The sequence below is a fragment of the Parambassis ranga genome, chromosome 3 (genome assembly GCF_900634625.1).
Source record: "Parambassis ranga chromosome 3, fParRan2.1, whole genome shotgun sequence".
In the NCBI taxonomy this organism is placed as follows: Eukaryota; Metazoa; Chordata; class Actinopteri; family Ambassidae; genus Parambassis; species Parambassis ranga.
The window spans coordinates 2,520,586-2,545,580 of NC_041024.1; the positions used below are offsets into that span (position 1 = coordinate 2,520,586).

Below are 24,995 nucleotides of genomic sequence, written 5' to 3' on the forward strand. Positions count from 1 at the left end.
ACATATGTCAAAGTCAAGGCCCGCGGGCCGGATCCGGCAATGAATTGTCTGTGGCCCCCGGGATGATATTTGATTAGTATTAGAACCGGCCCGCAGGCCGTAGCCGACCGCTGGTGTTGCACCAATACCACATTTCCCACAATGCAACGGTAACCTGCGAACTCACTGCAGCGCATCAAGCGGACTTCGGCTTCATCATTCATTAGCAGTCAGAGCAGATTTTTCAACTTTCAGCTACCTCCTCCCCAAAAAATGGCTAAACGGAAGGTGGATGCTGAGAACAGGGGGTTTCAAGCTCGGTGGGAGGCAGAGTACATGTTCACTGAGGTAAAGGGCAAACCTGTGTGTCTTCTGTGTGGAGAAAGTTTGGCTGTAATGAAAGAATACAATTTAAGAAGGCACCATGAAACGTCTAAGAAACACACAGACAAAGACAAGAATATGGACACGGAGCAAAGGCTACAGAAGAAGAATGTACAGGACATGTGATTTTTCTTTGAAGGCAGTTTGTTCTTGTCTGTGTGCCTGCTGAAAAATGTTTTCCCGATTATTCATTTAATCATTAAATAATACACTGTGTTAGGTCTTGGTTCAATCAGCTACGTGCAATCATTTCAATATGTTTTAATAAACATTGAATCAGTCCGGCCCTCGGCTTATAGCCAATTTGTTTTTTTGGCCCTCTGTGTATTTGACTTTGACATCCCTGCCGTAGGCGCACCTTGGCAGCCACGTCTCCGTCAGTCTCCCCCTGGAGAGCTGTGGCTACCACTGGTAGCTTACCACTGCCACTGTGTGAATGTGGTGTGAAAGAATAATGCATCTCAATGTAAGCGCTTTGAGTGCCTGCCCAACAGAGCAGAAAAGCGCAATATAAGACCAATGCATTATTATTATTATTATTAATATGAATCATCTGTGGAAGCTATAAAACACTAAAAACATCAGCCAATCCTCCGGGTGGACCCTGCGCGGAGTATTCGCTGGTTGTCACTCTCTTCCTGCTCTGTGCACCAGAGAGGTACGTGCCTGATGGCCGAAGTCACAGACCGCAGCTCGTCTTCAGGTGATGAGCGTCCATGTGATTGGGAGGCGTGGCTTCAGGGTGAGCTCCGAGAGAAAGGGGCGTGTGTTTACTTTGAAATCTGGCTGACTCTCAGTGAGTTTTCAAAATCTCCCACCCTACCTTTAACCACATGTTACAGGGAAAACCGCTCACTCGCCATCGCCCCCGCCACCATTAGCAGGTAGAGGCGCAGCAGGGGAAACACACTCACTGGTTCCATTTCCACATTTATCTGGTGAGGATGGACTGTGTGCACCACATTACTACATCCACACAACCACTGGAGGAAGGATCCAGCGAAGCCACCATGGACGACCATGGTCAGTCAGACTGCTGCCAGTTCTCTTTGTCCTTCTGTCTGAGCTGGGTCATGCTAACTCTCCGCCACGATACTGGACAGTATATTCAGCACGAGCTTCCTGCAGCCTTCAAGGTGACATGATGTGACACAAATGTACTGACACACATTTTGTTAACTCCTTCAGGTGTCTGCAGGAAACCGACCGCTCGGCCGACCTCATCACACCGCTTATATCAGTGTGTGTTCACGCTCTGGACACAAAATGGCTTCTAACAGTTATTAACTCTTTCAGCTCTGAGCTTTCAGTGCATTAGGTCAGTGAGTGATTGATAGCGCCTACATCGGCATTTTTAAGAACTTCTTTGTTGACTACAGACGTGATCATGGACCAAATAACCAACAACTCTTGGTTGACGCCGTTCCCTGAAACAGGAAGTGGCGGAAGCTAAACAATTAACGAGAGGCGTCGGGTCATCTGCAGGAGTACGAAGTATAAACCAGGCTTTAGGCATTAAAGTCACATTTTATGTGGATTAAAAAAATCTCTTTTTTTATTATGTCTTCTGACTCCATGAGGCTGAGCACAGACATCTTGACAAGCTGAGATATGAAGGGAAAAAAGCAAAAAGCAGCACAGCAGGAAGGATGCAGCTTGAAAGCAGATGAGGAAACAAAAGACAGAAGAGGTTCGTTCATGTATAGATCAGAAGTGAGCATCAGAAGTCAGTGGGCTGGATGTCAGAGTGTTTAATGTCCCCTCACAGCAGGGATTCAAGGTGTCTGTGTTGCACACAGACAGACCGATGCACTGGTGTCATGCTTCTTTTCCTCCCTCCTCCTTCATGAGGTGTGCGTTATTCTAAACCTGCTACAAGATGTGCCGCGTTGTAAAGATCTGTTTTTATTCCAGGAGAAAAAAACTGTCTGAGGCAGAGATGGAAGGAGGCTGGTTAGAGGGAAGGGATGAAGGGGTGAAGGACGCAGTTAAAGATGTATCAAAGTGAGGTGGGAAGGTGTGAGGGGAGGATGAGAAGCAGATGAGTTCAGAGAGAAAGCAGGTCCTTGGCACGGAGCAGCATCCTCCTCCCACCGGGCGTCATTACAGACTCTGAGCTTCTGATCAGCGGCTTTAAAGACTCCGCAGAGCCGCAGACTGCTGAGCCGAGCGCCATCACGCCGTAATGACACCAGCATTAAGAGACATCATCTTTGTTTCCTGCTCACCTGCAGCGACCTCCAGCCTCCACCGCAGAGAACAAAGACAGATGAAGCCTCGAACAGTAACCACGCTGGTTCAGTAAGGCAGCACGGAGTCTCACACATGAACCTGGATGGAGGGCAGTGAGCTGAAAATACACCAGTGGAATCAGGCCGAGGACGCAAAGACAAAGACAGAGGGAGGACACGGAGACTAAACCCGTGAGGTGGAAACAATCAGATAATTACAGCAGAGGGAAACAACACAGAAAACACAAAAGAAAAGCATCCCTCATGACTGGAAATACCTTTCAAATAAGAGGGGAACACAGAGCCAAAACACATGAGGCTGTTTTAGGCTGTTTAATCAAAGTCATTGATTAGGATAATAGGAAATAAAACAGCTGCAGCTAATTCAGCCACTGATTTCACTTTCCGTTGGTGGGTCTGTGCAGTGTTAATTTTGTTGACGAATCATTTTCGTCATAGTTTCATTAACGACCTTTTTTTGCTGATAAAAGTGAGACGATAACTAAATAAAAACTAACGCACGGTGCCAAAAACGAAGACGAAATGTATTGACACTTTTGTCAACGAATAAAAACGAGACAAAATTATTGATGGAGACGAGATCCAATCAGAGCAGATTTTGTTTGTGGAAGGGAGGGACGAATCAGGAGATGGCGGCAGAGAGCCAATCAGAAGTGATCTCTCTGCGTAAGGACGTTACCCCGCGATGCTGGAAGAAGGCGTCCTCATGCATGGTAACACAACACAGGAGAAGAACAGACACACAGACACGTTTGATGTCAAGACAAACAAGACGGTTCAAACCGTGCGGAGCGACTATCAGCGGTAAAAACACAACAAACCTGAAGTGACGTTTGCAGACGAGTCATCTTAACTTCCGTTCAAAGATACACGTGACAAAATCTATAAATGAAGACACTGCTGATGGTTTTACAGCATGCGACCTGTTTCTAAGCTGTCACTGAAGTGTTTTGCTGTAGTTATGGAGGATTCATGAGGAAGGTCATGACTGAACAGTGTGTTCAGGGAGAGCAGCTCACTGTTCACTGGTGCTTTTGTGAAAATTGCAATTAAATAAAGAGATGTTTGTTTCAAATAACACAAGTTAAAGCTGTGCCTGTTTTTATTGCACAATCAAACCTTAATTATTTCATGAAAAAATATATATCATAGAATTTTAGTCGACTAAATCCACGGCAGATTTAGTCGACTAAAATTCTTTGATATTTAGTCGACTAAAACTAGACTAAAAGTTCAAAAATGTCGATGACTAAAACGTGACTAAAATCAAATGACATTTTAGTCACAAGACTAAAATAAAAACTAAATCAGAAATTGCTGCCAAAATTAACACTGGGTTTGTGGTCCTCATCTGGAAGCAATATGGCGGCCATTGAGGATGAGAACTGTCCGTCATTTTAGGCCCAGATTTGGGCCAGTTGTGGTTTATTTGGTACATGTTCTGGTGAGGAGGTGTGGCCCTCTTGTGGCTCAGATGTGGCAAACGGATGTGGATCACTCGTCACTCCAAGCGGGCCAGATAAGAGCGCTGAAGTGAGCCAGATTTGGGCCGCACCAGTTTTACTATCTGGGTTGACACTGGTTGCTGTTTGAAGCCCGCCATCCTATCATTAGATGTCCTTTAAGTGTGAGGACTTTAGGTGATGCTGCTGCTGCAGTGGGAGAATTATTCCGTCTTTGCTCACATCGTTAAATAATTTCTGCCTTGTTAATTAGACATATGTGGGGAAATGTGACACACAACAATGCTGCGGCACAGCATGCCTCGTTAAATCTGTACAAATGATCCACCCTGTGTGTGTGTGTGTGCCCATGCGTTTCTGTAGCTGGATTTACAGTATGTGAGCGTGAGTGGGTGTCAGAGCGAGGATGAGAGGAGGCGGCTGGATCTGCAACACCGCCTGTCTGCTCACACAACACACACTCTATAATTGGACTCAGAGGAGCGAGGAGATCCACCCGCAGGCTTCGGATTATGCTGATACATGCCATATACTGCCACCCTAACATTACTATCTCATATCTGGCTTTATTGTAGGCAGGGCAGTAACAAAAGGAGGAAGCAGGAACGTCAGGGACATGATGGCAATCTGGGACGTCCTCAGTTTGATTTCACACATTTCACACATAAACAGGGACACACACTCATTTAGGACAGCAAACTGATTCAGATTCTTCGAATGAAAACTGCAACAAAACGCCTGGGAGCAGAAGACGAGCGGAAGACTTGAAGCTTAGATTTGCTTTTGATATTCCAGCTCGAAGATTCCAACAACTGTCTTACAATCGCTGTCTTGCATGTGTGCACCAACGCAGTGACAGCAGGGAAAGGCACATCCAATCACATGGCCATGTGTGTAACGGTATAGGACCAGAATCAGAACATCAAGGGCTTTGGGTAGGATAACGATATCTGAATTTTTGGAGGGGATCAAATTATTGGTGGGGACAATTTAGTAATCGCTGGACATGGGTGGGGATGCATCAAAACTACACCCTTTCCTTGAAGGAATCAAAAGTCTTTCAGCAGGAAGAGTTCAGAGTTGTGAAACAAGAAGAAAAAATCAGAATGAATGCCTTTTTTTTAGTTTCAGAATATTAGTTACAGGGTTAAAAAGCTTAATAGTGCTTGAATATGGTTAAACTAATAGTTCATTATTGGATTCTAATGTTTTAAAAATGTTTAAAAGCACCTGTTTGTGAGTTAAATTATGTACAATGTAAAATGTAGTTGATGGATTTTATTTCATTTTATTTTGAAGAGCTACAGGAAGTGCTGCTCCTATATACATCCACTGCAGGTCATGTTTGCGTTAGCTTTATGTATGTGAAACCGGAAGTGAGCTACATGCTAAGTGCTAGCTTAACCTGTAGCGGTAACGCGAGGTGTAGCTGTAGCCGTTAAATCAATGTTCGGCAGAAGGACGCGTGTTCTGCGTGTGTTTGGAGTAAATATGGATGTTTTCAGCGCGAACATAGTCCTGCAGTGATGTATTTTTCTAGTTTAATCGGACTCTCTGGTGCCAGTGATTAGCAGTCGCTAGCTAGGGAAGTGTGCTCGTGTGGATTAGCGTAGCTAACCCAGCTAGCTACGAAGTTGTCTCCTGGAAGATGAAGACTGGTCACAGTAAAACGCTTTAGAGACTATTAGAAGTTAACCATTAGTAACCCTGTTACCTGTTTATTTGGTATGTGTTCACTTAAATTTACTCATGCAGTAAGTTCAGTGTTTATTTACTCTTGCATGATCATTTTCTATCATCTATGGCATAACCAATAAATACTGAGGTCAGTGATCTATAGCCTTACGAGCAGTGAGAATTTAGGTCTAATCACATACACTCTTTATTTTCATATAATCACAAACAAGAAAACTATTTTTATTTCTCCCTGCAGGATCAATACAGTATATCTATCTAGCTCTATGAGAAAGAGGCTGTGATTCACGGAGCTGACACGGAGGCAGAGAAGTGAGGCTGGAGAGCAGCAGCCTCAGGTCAGTAGAGGCTGTCTGCTGTGGGTTCAGTGCATCATCCACTGTCAACCTCCTTAAAGACCTTAAAGGGAATCAACAGCCAGGCCCTGTGCTACACCATCAAAGAGGTATCATGGCTGTGGATGAAGAGTGGGAGACCCTCATCTGGATCAGCCTGTGGTGGCCCAGTATGACATCAGACCTGTGCGAACGGGTCTTATTGACAGCTTGTCCTGAAAGCTGCCAGGCTTCAAGCTATGTGCTCAGAGCTGGACCACAGCTGGTTCAGGCCTGTCAGGGGTTTCATGCAGTGTTAATTTTGGCAGCAATTTCTGATTTAGTTTTTATTTTAGTCTTGTGACTAAAATGTCATTTGATTTTAGTCACGTTTTAGTCATCAACATTTTTTAACTTTTAGTCTAGTTTTAGTCGACTAAATATCAAATAATTTTAGTAAAACTAAAATTCTATGATATATATTTTTTCATGAAATATTTAAGGTTTGATTGTGCAATAAAAACAGGCACAGCTTTAGATTTTGCTATTCGAACAAACACCTCTTTATTTAATTGCTATGACCTTTTCACAAAAGAACCAGTGAACAGTGAGCTGCTGCGGAAGTTAAGATGACTCGTCTGCAAACGTCGCTTCAGGTTTGTTGTGTTTTTACCGCTGACAGTCGCTCCACACGGTTTAAACCGTCTTGTTTGTCTTGACATCAAATGTGTCCGTGTGTCTGTTCTTCTCCTGTGTTGTGTTACCATGCATGAGGACGCCTTCTTCCAGCATCGCGGGGTAACGTCCTTACGCAGAGAGATCACTTCTGATTGTCCGCCGATTCGTCCCTCCCTTCCACAAACAAAATTTGCTCTGATTGGATCTCGTCTCCATCAATCATTTCGTCTTGTTTTTATTCGTTGACGAAAGTGTCAATACATTTAGTCTTCGTTTTTGGCACCGTGCGTTAGTTTTTATTTAGTTATCGTCTCATTTTTATCAGCAAAAAAAGGTCGTTAACGAAAACTATGACGAAAATGATTCGTCAACAAAATTAACACTGGTTTCATGGTCTGCTCATAGTTCTTGTTTTTCGGGTTTTAGTCAAAGTGCCATTCATGCTCATATTTTCCTCACAAATATGGTTTTATCTACAAACTGCTTCTTGCCAGGGTTGTTGTGTTTCCACTCGCTGCTGAACAAAATGTGAGAAAAACACAGCACTTAGTCCATCTAATTGACAGATTTTACTGTATCAGACGGACTGGGGTGCCGTTGATTTGCTGCCCTAATATGTAAAAAATGTCAGATACATTTTCCAGCCTTGATATTTTGTGCTGCGTACATCCCTCTGTGACCTTCAGCGATACGTTTTGACAGCTTGCGAGTTGACTGAGAGGCTAAACCCGGGGCAAAACAGGCCTGACGGTACTAACTGGATCCCTCTGTGGAAAATCAGACTTCGATAACTGGAAAAAAAGAAAAGAAAAGGTAAAAATATATGAATATAAAGGCAGAGAGGAACATTTTAAATGTAATTCTAATTCCATTTTTACACACCTGCAGCCTTATGAATAAATTAAACTCAGTATTTGATGCTAATGTTCAGTAATGCTAATGTGACGGAGGCACAAACAGAACACACCAGGTGTTTGATGTGTGAGCAGCTCGCTCTCCATCACGCCTTTTACTTAAAATTCAACTCGTGTGGGTATTTTGTCCATTAATTTGTTGGAGTGTGTGTGTGTGTGTGTGTGCGGGTGTGGTTGTGGGTTTGAATGGCTAATCTGAGTATTCACGCTTTGTTATAGGATGTAAAGTGTTGCCATAGAAGAAAGCACAATTCATTGGAGCTCATTATGCGGCTGAGGTGAGCCGGCAGTAGAGCTGTCATTAGCAGAGTTTCAGATGGAGGTAATGAGCCGAGTGTTTCTCCAACACAAAGGTCTTTAACACCTGGAGTTATCAGCAGCTAGAGGCTCACCTCCAGACCAAGCTGGTTAAAACACTATATTTAAAGTATATAAAGAACATGGTTTCACATAGCTTTCATTTAGGGGTGTGCGATTTGATGATAAAAGATCGTGAAGGATTTGAACGTGTTGGTGATCTGCCAGAGCAGACAGCTAGGCCTGTCACGATAACAGATTTTGCTGGGCGATTAATTGGCAAGAGAAATTATTGCGATAAGCGATAATATTGTCGTTTTGAGACCATGTTCAACAAATATAATGATAACCACATATAATGCAATACACCCTTTCAAAGATCAATAAACTTTAATTTCTTTCTCAGTAGAGAAGATTGAAGCAAGGCGTCTGGACTTGTAGAGTTTTCTAGAAGACGTTTCGCTGCTCATCCAAGCAGCTTCATCAGTTCTAACTGTTTGGTGGGGAAACATGGTTTATATGTGGTTACAGACCTCAGTGGGTGGGTCTGGGTAAAACTTTAAAAAACTTACAAACAATAGCACTAAATGTTTCCATACTTACCTGTGATGTTCTGGCTGACTGGGCCAGGTGTGTCTCGACTATGAAACTGCCGGAGGGGGACTGATTGACAGCCCTTTGTTCTTGCTGTGAGTATGTGCAAACTTCCTGGGAATGGATGGAATCACTGCATTGTATGTGGTAGAAAGATGATGTCTGAGGCCACCACCTCTGTTAAGGGAAGGTTTTTCCAGCTTAACATAGATTGCTTCCTTGACTCCTCTTTCATACCACCTTTCCTCCCTGTCTAAAATGTGAACATTGTTGTCCTCAAAGGAGTGTCCTTTGTCTTTGAGGTGGAGGTGAACAGCTGAGTCTTGTCCTGAGGAGGTGGCTCTCCTGTGCTGAGCCATTCTTCTGTGGAGTGGTTGTTTAGTTTCTCCAATGTACAGATCAGAGCATTCCTCACTGCACTGGACTGCATATATCACATCCTCACTCACAGATCAGCATGTTGGTGAGATGCTATGCTGCAATTAGCTAAAATGTATTAGCTCCCTGGCTAACAAAGCAGTCTCACTATCTCACTAGCAAGACACAGCACTATACAAGCGGACATGATAGGTAGCTTTCAACAAGTTAACAAATTTTATGGACCGTTTTTTGTTCAATAAACGTGACCAGTTAGTACCTTAGTGCTGTGATATAGTGCTGATTATTTTTGATAAACAGATCAGGAGGAGCTTTGGCTGCTAGTAGTAGTGACAAAATGTCAATTCCAAATCCGTCATGTTAAACACACTGTGCCAGCAGGTGGTGGTGATGCAGTGCAGCCTGTGTGTGTGTGTGTCCTCCTTGGCCTCTCTGGAAATGTGTGCGTATGTGAAAATGAGCCGATGAGTAAATGATGGAGTATTCCTCCACGGCCGTGATGTAACAGTCTGCTTTCATTAATGGGAGCCTGATTTCCCTCTGGTTAAATATTCATCACAGCGATCCACCAGCTTCAGACTCCAGCGCAACCTCTGCGGAGGGAAGTCGTGCCTTCCACTTCCCTTAATATTTCAAATATTTGCATACGTTAAATTTAGATTGAGTTGCTTTTGATTTGCTGGAGTGATTTGTTGTATTTAATTTTTAATTATCTGTCTATCTGGAAGTTTTTTAATATCCTAAATTGCTTTTTTTTTAATCTTGGATCTCATATTTTATTCCTTAATTTCCAAAGATGACAGCCAGGTGTGCGTCTTACCTCACACAACCCATCACCGCTGTGTGTGCATACTAACCAGCGGCTGCCATGCCGCCATAAATCATCTTCCTCCTCTTAGAAAGCACGCACTGCCTGTGAGAGAAAGGTGAATCAGGTGCCGGCTTCCCCCCGCGGTTAGAAAATGAACCGTTTTTGAGGTTGTTATTATTAACATCAAGGGCCCGGGAGAGCATTGCTTCAGGTTGCAGGGGGCTCTGTCACCATGTTCTGCCCTAGTTTCATCATTAGGTCTGTTTTTATGGAGCGAGCTGGCAGACTAAATATAGCCGCACAGTGGGCTCACACAGAGCAGAAGAACAAAACCACTGCTTGTTGTTGTTGTTGGTGATGATGATAAACGAGTCAGAATCAGAAACAATGATTTCCTCAATTCCAACTTACTTAGAGAATCTGATTTATTCGTGATGTTTCACAAATTAGTGTTAAACTGAGAGGCTTTAAGGAAGGAAAACCTCTGAGCAGCGCCTCTCTCTGTTGGTGCTAATGGTCTGATGGAGGACGTCTCTGTTAAACAGTAACAGAGGAAACCAGCTGTTTTTCAGTGGCTGACAACAAAAGTGTGCTTTCATTTTCTGCAGGAAAAGTAGATACAAGTGGTTCAAGTTCTGTCAGATCTATTACACAGCTACACACACACATTTATACACACTATAACTAGCAGCTAAAACATGATGGGTCTAAATCTTGACTCTGTGTAGAGCAGAGGTGAAAGCATGTTTGGAATCTGTGCTGCAGGACCAGAGAAAACAGGAAAAAAAGGCTGTATGTACATAATATATTAAGACTTAATATTTGATAATATTATGGGCATAGTCCCACCTCGACTGTGACCACGATCTGACTGTCTGCAGGGGGCCCTGGTCCCTCCCCTGGAGATAGTGTGAAGAGCTCAGCATCTGAGTGGAGTTCCATGTATGCCCCGTTCACATCGGGGAAATCAGTCCGGCTAGAGTGGCAGTCTGATCATCGCGTATCTGGATATATCCGGATTGATTTCAATCCACCTCGGGGGTGGATCTACTCGGATTGGCTTAAATCTGGCTCAGGTCTGAATGCAAATGCGGCTAGTGAATCCCGCTAGCGATGTCATACCTCTGGGTTAACGGGAACAGTGTCCAGGCCGCGTACAAAAGCTGTATGTAAACAACCGTTGAACTACGAGTTTATTTTCGTCATAGCGAGGAGGGGAAGGAGGAGCTGCAAGAAACCCAGTTAATTTTGGAGGACAATAAAGAAGCCGGGTTAAGCTGGATTGAGCATGGACACGCGTGTGTTTGAAAATAGGTCTGAACCTTTCCAGATTAAAGGCTATCTGGATTCAATCCCACTCCAGCTGGACTGACTCTCTCCAGTGTGAACAGGGCTGTAACGTTGCATTGAGTGGGGCCTGTTGAGGTGATCTGGGCATCAATCAGATGCCCAAAGGTGTTCCAAGCATGTCCAGCTGGGACAAGGCCCTGCGGCAGAGCCAGGATGGGATGCTGGGATTCTGTTTCTCAGCTGGCCTGGGTGGCTAGGGAGAGAGAAGTCTGGGTTTTCCTGCTTAGGGTGCTCGTATTTGGTGTGACGGTCAGTTTGTGTCTGCATATTTGTTCATATGTGTTACTAAACATAGAAAGAGGAGTCAGCTGCTCTGACTTCCAAACACGCACATTAGTTCCTACATCCAAAGCCAAACATGGCCAGGAACTTAATCCCAGACATGTTTGCTGGCACACAATCGTCATGTGTGTTTATAATTTAATATAACTGGTGTACTAACGATGTCGGTGTTGTTTTTCATGAGCCTCAATATTTCTGTTAAATAAATCTGTGCATGTCTGAGTGGAGGTTTAACTGGCAGCGTTGCCAGATGCTGCAAATCAAATAACTGTGAAGGACTCCAGAATGATCCTGTTTTTAGTCCAGACTGCAGAGAGCCAGAAACAGACAGTTTAATGTAAAGGAACTGCACAAGGTTTCCACATCAGCTCAGTTTTTACTGAAACTAAGGGAATGATTGTACATTTTGGAGGCTGAGGTAGTGGTGTTTGGCAGAATCTTTGCCTCTTCTGGCCACCGTTGAAGTCGTTTTGTTGGGTTTCGGTTGTAAACGTGATTGTAAGCCTGGAGCTGCAGCGGAATGATTATACGTGACAGCAGGATGTCCATGTGAGCCATGAATGACAGCTGAGAACAGAGAACATGTTCACGTGGAACATGCAATCTGCTGTTTATATTCATATCTGCAGAGGTATTTTATATAAAACACTGTGTGTAAATTAGAAGGCGATCCTGTGGGAGATGATTTTTCGTCTTCATCTTCTTTTTCCTCTGATGGATGATGGATGTGAGACACATATACACACACACACACAGACAGACTGTCGAAATTTCCTCATTTCTTGGATTCAGAGCTGTGAGTTCTCTCAGGCCGGCGGTTGGCGGTAATCCTGTTAGAACATGTTGATGGTGTTTCAGCTGGAAATCAAAATTTCACATACCTGTCCTTGACTCCCCTGCCTCTCCCTGTCCTCCTTTTATTACTGTGTGTGTGTGTGTTTATTCACCCTGACGCCAGGCGGAGCTTCTGTCACAGTGTGTTCACAGATATCCTTGAAGACAGAGATGGCAGGCAATCATCATATCACACACACACACACACACACACACAGGTGGCAGTAATCTCTTGGTGCTGACATGACCATCTCAATCTGTCTCTTTGCCCTGAGGCCTCCATTGCAGACTTGATTCAATTTGCCTCCATCAAAATGCAATTTCTCTGCTTCGCCATCATCTCTCCTCTTCCCCCTCACCATCCTCCTCCTCCTCCTCTTCTTCTCTTTCTATGCTTTTAACCTCCTTTTCGCCCTTCTTATCTCACACCTTCCCTCTTTCTCTCTCTCTCTCTCTCTCGCTGCCATTTACTTTCTGTCTGTCACCTCACCTCATCTTTCTCTCCATTTTCATCTCTCGGGTTGGATCCTCATATTTCCCCGGGGTTTCTCCACCTCGTGTTGTTTCTCCCTGGATGATGATCAGGGAGACGTGAAGAAACGTCACCCACCCTCCAGAGGTCAGAGATGGTGGAGGTATTACAGAAGGAGGGAGCAGACGAACTCACTGTTGGGTTCATAAAATGGGAGGATTTGAATGCAAAATGGCTGAAAAATGGCGTGCATCAGATGATGATGTCAAAACATCATTATCTGAAAGTTTCTGTTCTTTATGAACTGATGCAACATGATGAAGAACAATGTTTAGATCAACGCATGCAAATGAATTCAGCTGCTGGTCCTCGTCTGTTTTTCTGAAATGACACTTTCAATTTTCAGGTTCTGTGTCTTCTCTCGGCTTGAGCTGGTGCTTTTTTCCACACGTTTATGTACCGACACGTCCTCACTCCCACGCCCCACATACAGATGTTTAGCCAGTAATCTCTCAGCAGCCTGTTTTAACACAGCAGGAACCCATTTGCTGCCATGAGATCGCACAAAGACTATGACAGAAATAGCCTGTCATCACAAGCGAACCATGAGGTTGAGATGTTTAAGGCCTTGATATGTCATGAGATGTCATGTGATTTGTTGGAAGCGGGCGGGGCTTAACACCATGGTAACCCAACATAGTGGATGGGAAAGTTTTTGCAGAGGGCTACAGCATGAAACTCACCATTTCAACATTGCATTTTGTTTTAGTGGCTTCAGAAGTTCGGCATTATTTCATTGATTATGTCAATAGTTTAGCATTCGCTGCTCTACAAAGAAGGGACATACCAGAGAGGTGCCTTGTCTTCTCCAGTAGACGAGGCCGATTTGTCATGTTGCATTGTGTACGGAATTCTTTTGCTGGGTTTGTCTTTTTATTGCTAGCTGCATAATGCACGCTAGAGCTGTAATCAGGCCTTAACCCTCAAGCGTCATTGTTGTCCATTTGGGTAATTTTTGCCTCTTTACCTGGCCACCATTTTATCTGTGTTGGTGCATACGGCACAAGTTTTTGTAACAAAGACTAGACACATTTTAGAATTAAAATTTCAAATTTTCTAATACATCACCAGAACATGGTGAAACAAATTCACCACCCTTTTGTGTCATTCCTGGACAAAAACGTCCACTTCCAAAAAACTGCTATAAAAACAGATTAATATTTTTTTTCTGCTTTTTCTGCATAAATCTGTTAAACAACTTCAGCCCTGCTCAAAACTGCCAAACATTTTGAGGAACTTCACCCTGTAAATGCCAGTTTGATTACTTGATGTCACAGTAATTATTTATGAAGAAAACTCAACAAATGAGTTATTTTCCACAAAACAAAAGTTCATCATTTTTAAATCTGTCATGGATATGTCAAAGATTAGCCAAAAATATTGAGTTTGATGCATTATTAGTTTTTGTGTAGCAGCAGTTTTAAAATTTACTACCTTTTTGTGTCATTCGGGACAAAAATGTCCACTTCCAAAAAACTGCTATAAAAACTTAACAGATTTTTTCTGCATAAATCTGTTAAACAACTTCAGCCCTGCTCAAAACTACCAAACATTAAATCATTTTGAAGATTTAACCCTTTATATGCCAAAATTTAAAACATGTACTCTCTGCTGCCAGGTCACAGGGTGATAGTATTCCACGTCTGTCTTACAATGAAAGAAAGGCTACAAGGTCTGATATGGTCCAATATTTTACAACTTTTTTCAACTATGTTTTTCTTTATATTTTTTCTTTATTATTACTTATTTTTTATGTTATGATACTGTTCCCTAATGTCTTCCACTTTATGCCACTGTAGGCTTTCCATGATAAATTCCAAGATTTCCTTCTGTATGTTGTTTACATTTACTGATAGCAAATAGCTTGTAGCATTTATGACACCGTCTGCAACAACCTGCTCTCAGCGGATCATAAAAAATAGCTGCCGCATGATGAGACAGAGGGGAATTAAGAGCTATTAATACCTGCTGTTAGCAAAGAGCTGCCTACATTTGACCCACTGCTGGGGTTTGATAAAAACACGTCACCGTCACTGGATGGAAATTATTCTCTCAGCACACAAACTGTAAACAGAATTCACCTGCTATGCTTTGTTAAGCTAAAACATCATTATGCCGAGTTAAACCGTAATTACTCAAATTAATTAAGGGCTGAATAGACAGCTGCAGCTTAATTCTGACTGAGCGTCAATTCCTCAAAAAAACATCAATGAGCCAAAAATCATTTTCAAGTAGCCAGAAACAGACACAGAAGTAAACACGGTAGGGTGTGCCGCCCCCTCCTGGGACATGTCATTTTAACGGTTCAGACGTCCCCGATGAGAGCGTGACTGACGGAGTGAATAATTACCACTAGCTGTAAGTGATAATGAACATCCATAAATGGGACACACAAGAAATAAACAGCACCTTTCCTCTGCAGCGCATCACACTTTATCATACTTGTGTTACATTGTTGACTAATAAAGTGTACAGTTTAGGTAAAGAGCTGGATTTACAGTGTGTCGGTGTGTCTTTTGTTAAGCACCCTGTTTCCTAGTGATACTTTTCTACGTGTATTAGTATTTAGAAAAATCCACAGACGTGCAATAACTGTCATGATTTCTGTTTAATGCTTCGTTTTTCTCGCTCTGGTCTGTACAGGTTTTTAGTTTAGATTCTTGCATGTTGATAACTTTCTCAGAGTGACAGGAGTGTGGAAAAGAGGTGAAGAGGCGAGTGTTGTGTGCAACAGAGTGTCGGCAAGAATCAAAGGAAAGGTGTACGAGACAGTAGTGAGCAGCTCTGCTGTCTGGTTTAGAGACTGTAGCAGTGAGGAAAAGACAAGAGGCAGAGTTGGAGGAGGCAGAGATGAAGGTGTGGAGGTTCTCTTTAGAAGTGACGAGGATGAACAGGACCAGGAACGAGCACATTAGAGGGACGGCTCAGGGTGGCTGTTTTGGGGACAAAGTCAGAGAGGACAGATGGAGATGGATTGGACATGTGCAGAGAAGGGATAGTGGTTATTTAGGTAGAAGGATGTTGGAAATGCAGGCAGGAGGTCTAGAGGAAGACCCAAGAGGAGACTTTAGGTGAGCTGACGTCATGTTTTAAGTTTCTTTCTTCTTCCAGTTTTATTTTTAAGTCAGGTTTCCTTGTGTTTCTCATTGTGTCTTACTTTTGTCTCTCCTGTGTATTTAAACCATGTGCATCACTTTTGTCTTTGTCACTTCATCTGTTTGCCTCCTGTGTTGTACTCCCAGTGTTTGTGGTTCAGGTTTTGCTCGTTGTTTCTTCTTTATTGTACTTTGTTAGCTTGGTTGCTCCTCTGGCTTTTGTTTATGAATTAGATTTTTGGTCTATTGTCTGTCATTCTTGAGTCCACCTCCTTCCACTGTGTGTTAAAATGTGAGTTAAACCCTGCAGACCATGTTAAAATGCCCAAATGTACAGCAGAAATAAACATGTCTACAGCCTGCCTTTGGATTAGGTTTAGGTCTACTCGGATGCTGCCAACATGTGGACAGTCAGAACCTCCTACACATACTTAAAACCACTCTTTAGAAACCTATTTGCCCATATTTATTCATAGTCTACATCACAGTGCTAGGACACCGCATCACATCCTCGGGACATTTTATTTAATGTTAAAATATTTTGGGCCCGTTCTTTTGGCTATTGTGTTCCTGCCCTGGACAAACAAAACAGAAACTGAGCTGGTGCAGGACTTTTGGTCCAACAGGCAGCTTTTGGTACTTAACTAGTTAGCTAGGTATGCTAGCATTTGCAACTTAACCTCATTGTTAAATTTGTCCCATGTAGTCCCTCACAGACCTGCTGTGCCTGGTTTCAGTAGCCAGCCTGTGATTTATAAATTTTTGTCCTCACATCCAAAATCAGACTACAGAGAAAAGTCAGGCTGCTTTAAATGAAAACAAGTCAACAGAAAATATCATTTCCAGGACAGCTTTTACTCTGCATCAAAAAAAATCACATGAATACAGAGAAGAAGAGAAAATATTCCCACGTTTTGTGAAGGTCAGCAGAGTGAGCACGTCTCTGCTGTTACTGAGCTCCCACGCTGCTCTGATAGGCTGGATCACAGCCAACATGTTACCATGTGAATTAATGGCAACAGAGACGGATTTAACAACCTTTCTGCTTCAGTGCTGCTTTTTATGTTCAGAGACGAAATTATTATCCCCTGATGAAAATATTTTACATGCTGTTTAAATAAGCAGAGATATTTTAACCCAATTCACAATATTTTACTTACAAACAATAAGGTCCAAACGATGACCCCTTGATGCAAACAGACAGTTGTGTGTTTTTGTTTGGAGTCTCTTGTAGTTTTCAACATGTTTGAGTAGGCCTGTCACGATAAACAATAAATCAATTAATTGCACGATAACTTAGGCTAGGCTCGATAAGTTTACTCGCTCGTTTGTTTTCCTCTCTCTCTCTCTCTCTCTCTCTCTCTCTCCCTGCCAAAGAGACTGGATGACAAAAGGCGTCACTCCGTCGGACTTTATATGGCCCGCGTTGTACGAGTGAAGTTCTCTGCCTTCTTACTGGCGGCACTCGCGGTACCACCGCCCGTTCTAGTCCTCTTTCCCAGTCCTCCGGTGCCATCACTGCTATCAGTTTCTTTTATGTGGTTTCTGTCTACATGGTGGCGTTTTTAAAATTCACTGCAGCTGTCTGCGCACAGCGGCCCGATGCGCATACACACAAGCAAACGCGTGCGCACACAAACACATATGCAGACACGTGCGCACAAACAGGTGAGCCCACTCCCACCAGCAGGTAGAGAGTGCGTGTTGTTGTTTGGCTCTGTTGCTCATGACATGCTAGTTGGTTTGACTTAACTCCATTGACTATGCTCAGATAAGCCATGGTAATAGGCCTACCACTACTCATAATAAAAATATTAATATCAACATTAATATTAATATCATTCATATGACCTCAGTCGTATGTTTTCTTTATCAAGAGAACCCTGCTCGAGGTAGAGAGCGGAGCAGAGAGGCAGACTAAGCGGAACATTGAGCTGTGTGGACTCGCTGGTGACCCAGAGTGCTGATAATTATCAGCATTGCCTGGTATGAACATTTCCTCTAATTTCATTAACAGCTAATTGGAAACCGGCTTTGACGTTCCTGACCCAGGCGTGGCCGGGCAGCAGCATTCCTGCTGGTTTGCTCTTTAATGAGGATTCCACTGCAACAATTGTGGGTTTGGTGTTTGTGCGTTTGTGCATGAAGATCAGTTTGGGTGCCTTGCAGTCTTGATGACCAGCCAGTCGATAGCTGCTGGTCCAGGAGCCGGGACTCGGCATCTTCAGATGTCCCTGTCAGCTCTGATCAGGGCGATGAAGCAGAACGCAGGCCAACAGGGCAGCAGTGTGCCACCAGGGCTTCTGCAGTACCAGGAAAAACCAATATCTTTCTCAAACTGGTGCCTCCTGGGTTTAAATGTGTTTTAACACAACAAATTATTTTCATTTAGAAATGTGAAATATTTCTTATAAAGACAAATTAATTATGTGATGAATAAAAACTGCTTTTTTTATCAGTATCACAAAGTAAATATCCATATACAGTATATGCTAACACACAATCTAATCAGGGGGCAGCAGCTCTTCTTTTTGGTGAAAACCAAGTATAAAGAGAGCATCAGAATATGGAGGAAAGGCGATCGCAGCGACTTTAAACTCGGCACGTTTGTTTGTTCTAGTGTTTCAGAAAGTTTCACACACAACCAACAGTACGACTACTGCAAAAAAGAGAAATATCCGGTGAGCAGGAGTTCTTAGTGGATGCCAGAGATCAGAGGAGAACGTTCGGACTGGTTGGAGCTAAGAAGACAACAGTAACTCATTTGAGCAGAACCGTTGGCTGCAGAAGAGCATCTCTGACCGCACAGCAGCCTTGGAGAGCGACCCCGGGTGCTGCTCCTGTTAGCTAAGAACAGAAAGCTGCAGCTTAAATTCACACACTCGCCAACATTGGACAATAGAAGAAGACAAAATGTCACCTGGTCTAAAGAGTCTCCATTTCTGCTGCCACAGATGGTCAGTTCAGAATTTAACCAACATGAAAACATGGATCCATCCTTCATTTGTATCAGCGGTTCAGGGTGCTGCTGCTGCTGCTGTGGTGTGGATTTGCTTGGCACTCTTTGTACCCCTTAGCCTGGTTTAAAGGATTGTAAAGATTAAAAAGCGTGGGGCCTATGGTAGAACCTTGGGGTACACTGCAGGTCATTCCAGAGCTTGAACGTGACAGAGTGCACTACACCGAAATGACCTCCACGGTCAGCAGATCTCAGTGCATCAGAGCACCTTTGGAATGTAGAAATACACACCATAGATGTGCAAGAAATCTGCAGCAACTCTGTCATGCCAACATGTAAATATGGAGCAGAATCTCTGAGGAATGTTTGCAGCAGCTAGTTTCATCTCTTCTGGGAGGAATGAAGGCAGCTCTGAAAGCAAACCTAGCACTCTTCTGTTTCAGTATCTAAGTTTACATACAGGAAACCGTTTTGGTCTCTGTTCTCATGATGATTTTTATTAAATTCTCCTGTTTATGTTCAGGTTCCTGATAGGTGCGTTTAGTCTCAGATAGCTGTCTGCCCACGCTTTATTTAAATAACTTTCAACACATCTAAAAATGATTTATTCTCTTTTGAAGCCTGGTAAATTATGCATGATTTATTTACACACAAATTCTGCACAGTTCAGATCCAGTTCATTTTAAATTTATTGACTTTGTGTAGCAGCCCTGCACTCTAAATCTAAATCAGAGAAGCTGAAGAATTTAAATATGATGGAGCATATTCAGCCATCTTTCTTTTTCCATTTCTCTTCATTTTTGACTTGTACCCCCCCCCCCCCCCCCCCCCTTTATTGCCCCATCTTTTTCTCATACATGCATCCATCCATCACCTTCCTCTCCATCCATCTGTCTTTCTGGGTGGCAGGGCGCTGTAATAAAACATAATGTCAGGCAGGATGAAGATGTCATTGCAGGCTTATCGCTGTATCTCTGTTTCCACAGATGAGACGGTGCTTTGTTATTAACAAGGTTGCCTGGAGCTGCCTACGCACGGCGTCACCTCCTATCTGAAGACGAGTCTTAATTTGTGGAAATAAAAACTCTTCTGTTTGTGTTCATGATGAAATATCCTCCTCAGCTTCTGCTCTTAAAGTTTAAGAGAGTGACATTTCAAAGATTTTTCAGGACAAGCAGTTGCTTTTTATTTTTTTTGCAGCAGATGCTTTTCTCGCTAATTAGACATCTCTGACATTCACTCACCAAGATCAACAGCAACACAAGCTCTCCCTCTTTCCCTCTCCCACACTCAGCAAGTCACCAGTGCTGCTCATCTCTCTGCCCGTCACAGTTACGCCGGCTGCAGGTTAATTGGCTATTCTGGATTGCATGGTGGTTTTGATGACCATGAGGAGGAGGAGGAAGAGCAGCGATGTGTGTGGAGCTGCAGAGAAAGATGTTAAGCAGGAAAATGAGGGGAGACGTTGGGACCAATTTGCCGTCTCCTCCCATCATTAACTGATAGCTGGAGCAGGTCATTAGCAGAGTCTGTCCTGCCTGCCTGTGTGTCTCATGGAGCAGGATGAGGAGCACCTGCTGAAGGTGGCAGATGGCAGAATACAGAGCCCAGAAATAGACGCCCATGAGGGCGAAAGGAAGATGATTCAGCTCCTGCTGTATTCTCTAATTATTCATTTAAAACAGTGAAATTTGTCAAAGCTGGGTGAATGATATTTAGAAACTGACAGCAGGAAACATGACATGTTTATTAAATGAGATAAATTCATACATAAGGTGATGGAGGACAGTATTCAAATAAAAAGGGGGCAGGTTTCCAGCCAAAATGTTACTACAGATGATGCTTTTTAATGTGCATACCAAACCATACTGTTCTGTTCTGATGGTATGAATGTGAGATTTCAGCAGCTACTGACGTTGATTCTCTGTCAGGTGGTACATAGGTTACTGGCGTCATTTACCTTGAAGTAGTTCAAACATTTTCTGCATCCACGAGGTTAACGTACACACAGAAGTGTGGCAGTGTGTGGATTCATGGCAGCCAGGATCGGAACAGCTTTAAAACAGTATGAAGACAGAGGGACAGGACTTTGAGGAAAGTCTGGATCCTGTTGACATTTATACACTGTGCTTAGCTACAGTGTGGACTCAACCAGTATGGTAGCTGGTTGATATTGATATTGATTGATTTTTTTTTAATGGACGCACATTTGGTGACATGTTCTAGTGCAGACTGGTGCACACTTTGCTGGTGCAGGGAATCATGGGTAAAAACCTAATGTCAATCTAGGGCTGGGCGACATATCGAATATACTCGATATATCGCGGCTCGTCCCCTGTGGGATATAGAAAATGACTATATTGCCAATATGGAAGTATAATGTATGCATTCAGTTGTCACGCAGCTGCTTTTAGTTGTGGGCTTAATCAAAAACAAGTCGTCCTGTTTAAATGTAGACACATAGATCATACTGGCATGACTATATACATCGAAGTATTAATTCAAGGCTAAGACAAAATATTGAGATATATATATCGTGTATCGTGAGATGGCCAAAAAATATCGGGGTATGGCCCAGCCCGATGTCAGTCTTCCATTTCTGAGATGCATCCTTGGAGATTTTTGCAACAGTGGATAATCCAAAGGTCATAAACTTATCAGTCAGTCCTACTGTATGTCTGTGCACAGTGTATTTGAATGGAGGCGGGCCTCATTAGAACCAGCAGAGTTGGACGGTTGTTCTGCAGTAATGATGCACTGTGCATTGTATTTAAACTGAAGTTTTCTTTTTGTTTCTCTCACTTTCATCTTCCTCTCTCCTCTGTTCTCTCCTCATCACTTCTGCTCTCAGTCCTCTGTGACACACTCAGATACGACACACTGACTTTGTGACATCCTGCTTCTTTTGTGTTTTTTTTTTCTTTTTACCATCATCCATCTATCTTCCCTCGTGAAGTCGATCTCATTCACACCCGGGGAGACAAAATTACCTCTGAGAAGTGAGTGTGTGTGTGTGTGTGTGTGTGTGAGGGTGAGAGGTGGAGGCAGACAGCGAGCGAGAGGTGAAGCAGCATCATCTAAACAAGATGGGCTGAAATCTTCACATATTCAGAAAACACTGAACAGCTGCCAGTGACTCAACATCAGGACGCTCAGGAAAAAGAAGTGACCAGCGGGCAACACACACACACAGTGCATTAGTGATGAGACTCCACATGAATGAATAAATGTGTGTGTGTGTGTGCAGAGTCTCAATAGTTTGGTATACCGACTACCTTCACTGAAGCATTCTCCCCTCTCTCCTGTTAACGTGCTGTTGCTAAGATACCAGCCGCTCATCTTTACTCCTCTACACACACACACACACCAATGTTTGTGTGTGTGTGTGCGTGCGTGTGAAAGACATCTTCCTCTTTAGCTCTTGACTCTCCTTGCCACACACACATACTTGTGTACCAATCATGCCTCCCCACCCGTTCTCCACCTTAAAGGCCACCTGTTTGACAGAGAAGAAAGGTGTTTTCCTTTTCCCTCCCACTCGCCTGCAGACACACGCCCGCCTCCTGAAACCTAGAGACAAATTAAACGAGCGTCAGACTGACCCTGGAGCTGCGGCGATGCTTCAGGCGCCATCATTTACGCTCATGTGCCAGTTCTCTGTTACAAATCATTGTAGAAAACCAATAACTAGAAGCGCTGCACAGCTTCTGTGTGCCTGTGGCAAAGACTCATGGGATACTGTCTGCACCTATGTTAGGCATGTTTTGTTTTCTAGATTTGTCATCATCACTATGATGGAGTCCTGGCCTGGTTCTGACCCTGGGGTCTTAACAGGCTCATTACAAAGACTGTGACCATGCTCAGTAGTACAGGCCCTCTGGACCTGGGTGTGATGCTTAGCGTCATCCTATGTGGTCTTCAGCCCCTTCAGTTTTTGAATGAGCATTCTTCTCCGTGTGTTTTGTGGCCGTCCGTCTCAGTTCTCTGGGATCTGGATGCTGTCCTTTGAAATTTTGTATGGAACACTAACTGTTGATCTTTAGGAAGACATCCTCTGGTGCAGCAGCTTCTTCTGCTGCAGAGACATCATCTGGCTCAAGAGCATCCATAAATAAATCAACTGAATCTGGATCCTCTCTACCAGATGAGGGCGCTGCAGCCTGTTGTGCAGTGTTGAACGCAAATGTGGGTTTTTATTTTTTTACAGTGCAGCAGCCTCACAGTGTCTCTGTCTTTTGTGTTGTGAGCTCAGCAGTCATGCGTTCTTAGTCTCTTGAGTTTTCCTGTCACTTGGTTTCTGCTGATTTTTCAGTTGCTTCATTTTTTTTTTCTTTTAACTCTTTGTTTTGTCTTGTTGTTTTCTGACATTGTTCCAATTCTTGGACTTCCTAAATTTTCAGTTTCATGCTTGAGACAGGTTGTATTTGTTGTTTTAAGTTTGATCTTGTGAGCACTTTCATTTCTCCCTCTCCCTCCCTTGGCTTTGAGCCTGGGGTCTTCCTGTCATGCTGCACTATGTTTTCCACACATCTGTGTGTGTGTGAAAATCAATATGTTATACTCGGCTTTTCAGAGCTCCTCTAGTTGGTGAATCAAGATGGTTTCTGTTGTCTTATGTCCTCAGTAATGTGTGGAAATTATGATTTTGGACGTGCTGTCCCCTTCAAGCTGAGGACTGAGGACTGAAACATTACCTGTAGTTGGTGTAGGTATAATAATTTTAGCCTTTTTAGCTCAATTCACTCATATTAACGGGGGACTAACTCATGAGCACCCTCTGGGTGAACTGCAGCCAGTTTTGATGAGCAGTAGGAGGACAGGCGGTGTGTCCATCTTCTCTTACAGTCGGTGTTAACTTGATTTAATTTAAATTATAGAGTTTATCTGTCTGTTGTATTTATTTACATCAAAATGCGTATGAGTAACATGAGTACATGTCAATATAAATGTCATAAAATGGCAGCTGTCAGTGACGTTTAGGTACTTTGCATCATGTCGAATAGAATCTGCTTCACTTGACGTTACAACAGCTGATTTGTCTGTGGCACATGTTCTTCAACAACACCAGAAAACCCTCATGATCACATGAGCCGAGCCATCGTGTTATATTTACCAGGAGACTAAAGGCTGTGAAGTTTTCTTCCTTTTGCTCAGCCACACACACATGGAGTCAGACACTGCAGGGATTACTGGTGTTTATCTGTTCACATTTGTACTGGTGTATTTGTGAACGCCTGCAGCACATTAGATGAGAGAGAGAGAGAGAGGCCTCTTAAAATAAATCTTTCTGCTGAGAGCCACTTTCTGCCGCTGCTAAAAATTCTCCTCATTTTTTTTTTTGTGCCAGGAAGTGTTGAGAGCGTGCTGAGCCAGGAGACGAGTCCCAGCGCCTCTGAGTGATGAGTCACTGGAGTCAAACAAACAGAGAGAGAGAGAGGATCTGTTGATGTGGACTGTCTGTGCAGCAGTTGGATGATGGAGGTGAAGAACATTTTGTCACCGTGACAGAACAATCTTGTTATTGAGATTTTGTGAAAGTGTCTAAACTTGCAGAATCCCGACCAGAGTTATTTTGACATCCGTCCATCCATTTTCTTAACTCGCTTTGTCCTATAGTGTCCCAGCTGTCAATGGGAGAGAGGCAGGGTACACTTTGGACCACTCACCAGTCTGTCACAGGGCTAGGATCAATTCCTTGTGACGTAAAGTGAGATTTATATGTCTAAAAAGTCACATTTCTCTGATATTATAGAGGCACTTCCTATCATCGCTGCGTCTAAATCTGGCACTAACACTAATTCGGATGCTGACAGAGCTGTCAAAGCATCATCGTGGCTGCTATTCCTGACACACAGTGAGTCATGGTCCCGTCTATAACCTGCAGAGTACGAGCTGCTGCGCTTCACACTGAGCAGGAGGTTTTGATCCTCCAGCATGATTCCCCCCATCCGTCTATTATCTGAACCGCATCGAGGCCATGGAGGCAACAAGGGCGGCAGAGATGCTGGACCTCCTCCAGCTCCTCACTTCATCGCCTTTGTTTACTGACAAAGAAAAGCAGCTTCATCACAGAAACACAGACTCCGTCAGTCAAAGGAAGGCTGAGGCCTCGGAGGACGCCACCTCTCACTCTCATGGAGTTTTATTATTACTGTCCTGTCTGTCAGAAACAACAACAGTGCAG

At 43.4% G+C, this 24,995-nt stretch overlaps 1 long non-coding RNA gene across 3 annotated transcripts; it reads left to right on the forward strand.

Annotated features, from left to right (window-relative positions):
* Nucleotides 1-5,448: 5,448 nt before the first annotated feature.
* LOC114433741 (uncharacterized) lies at nucleotides 5,449-24,929 on the forward strand. Of its 3 annotated transcripts, none has more exons than XR_003670382.1 (3): nucleotides 5,449-5,903; nucleotides 6,012-6,218; nucleotides 24,159-24,929. It is a non-coding gene; the product is annotated as an uncharacterized LOC114433741 (long non-coding RNA). The 3 variants fall into 3 exon arrangements; XR_003670383.1 differs by having other exon boundaries at nucleotides 5,449-5,832; XR_003670384.1 differs by having other exon boundaries at nucleotides 5,449-5,803.
* The last annotated feature ends 66 nt before the right edge of the window (nucleotides 24,930-24,995 follow it).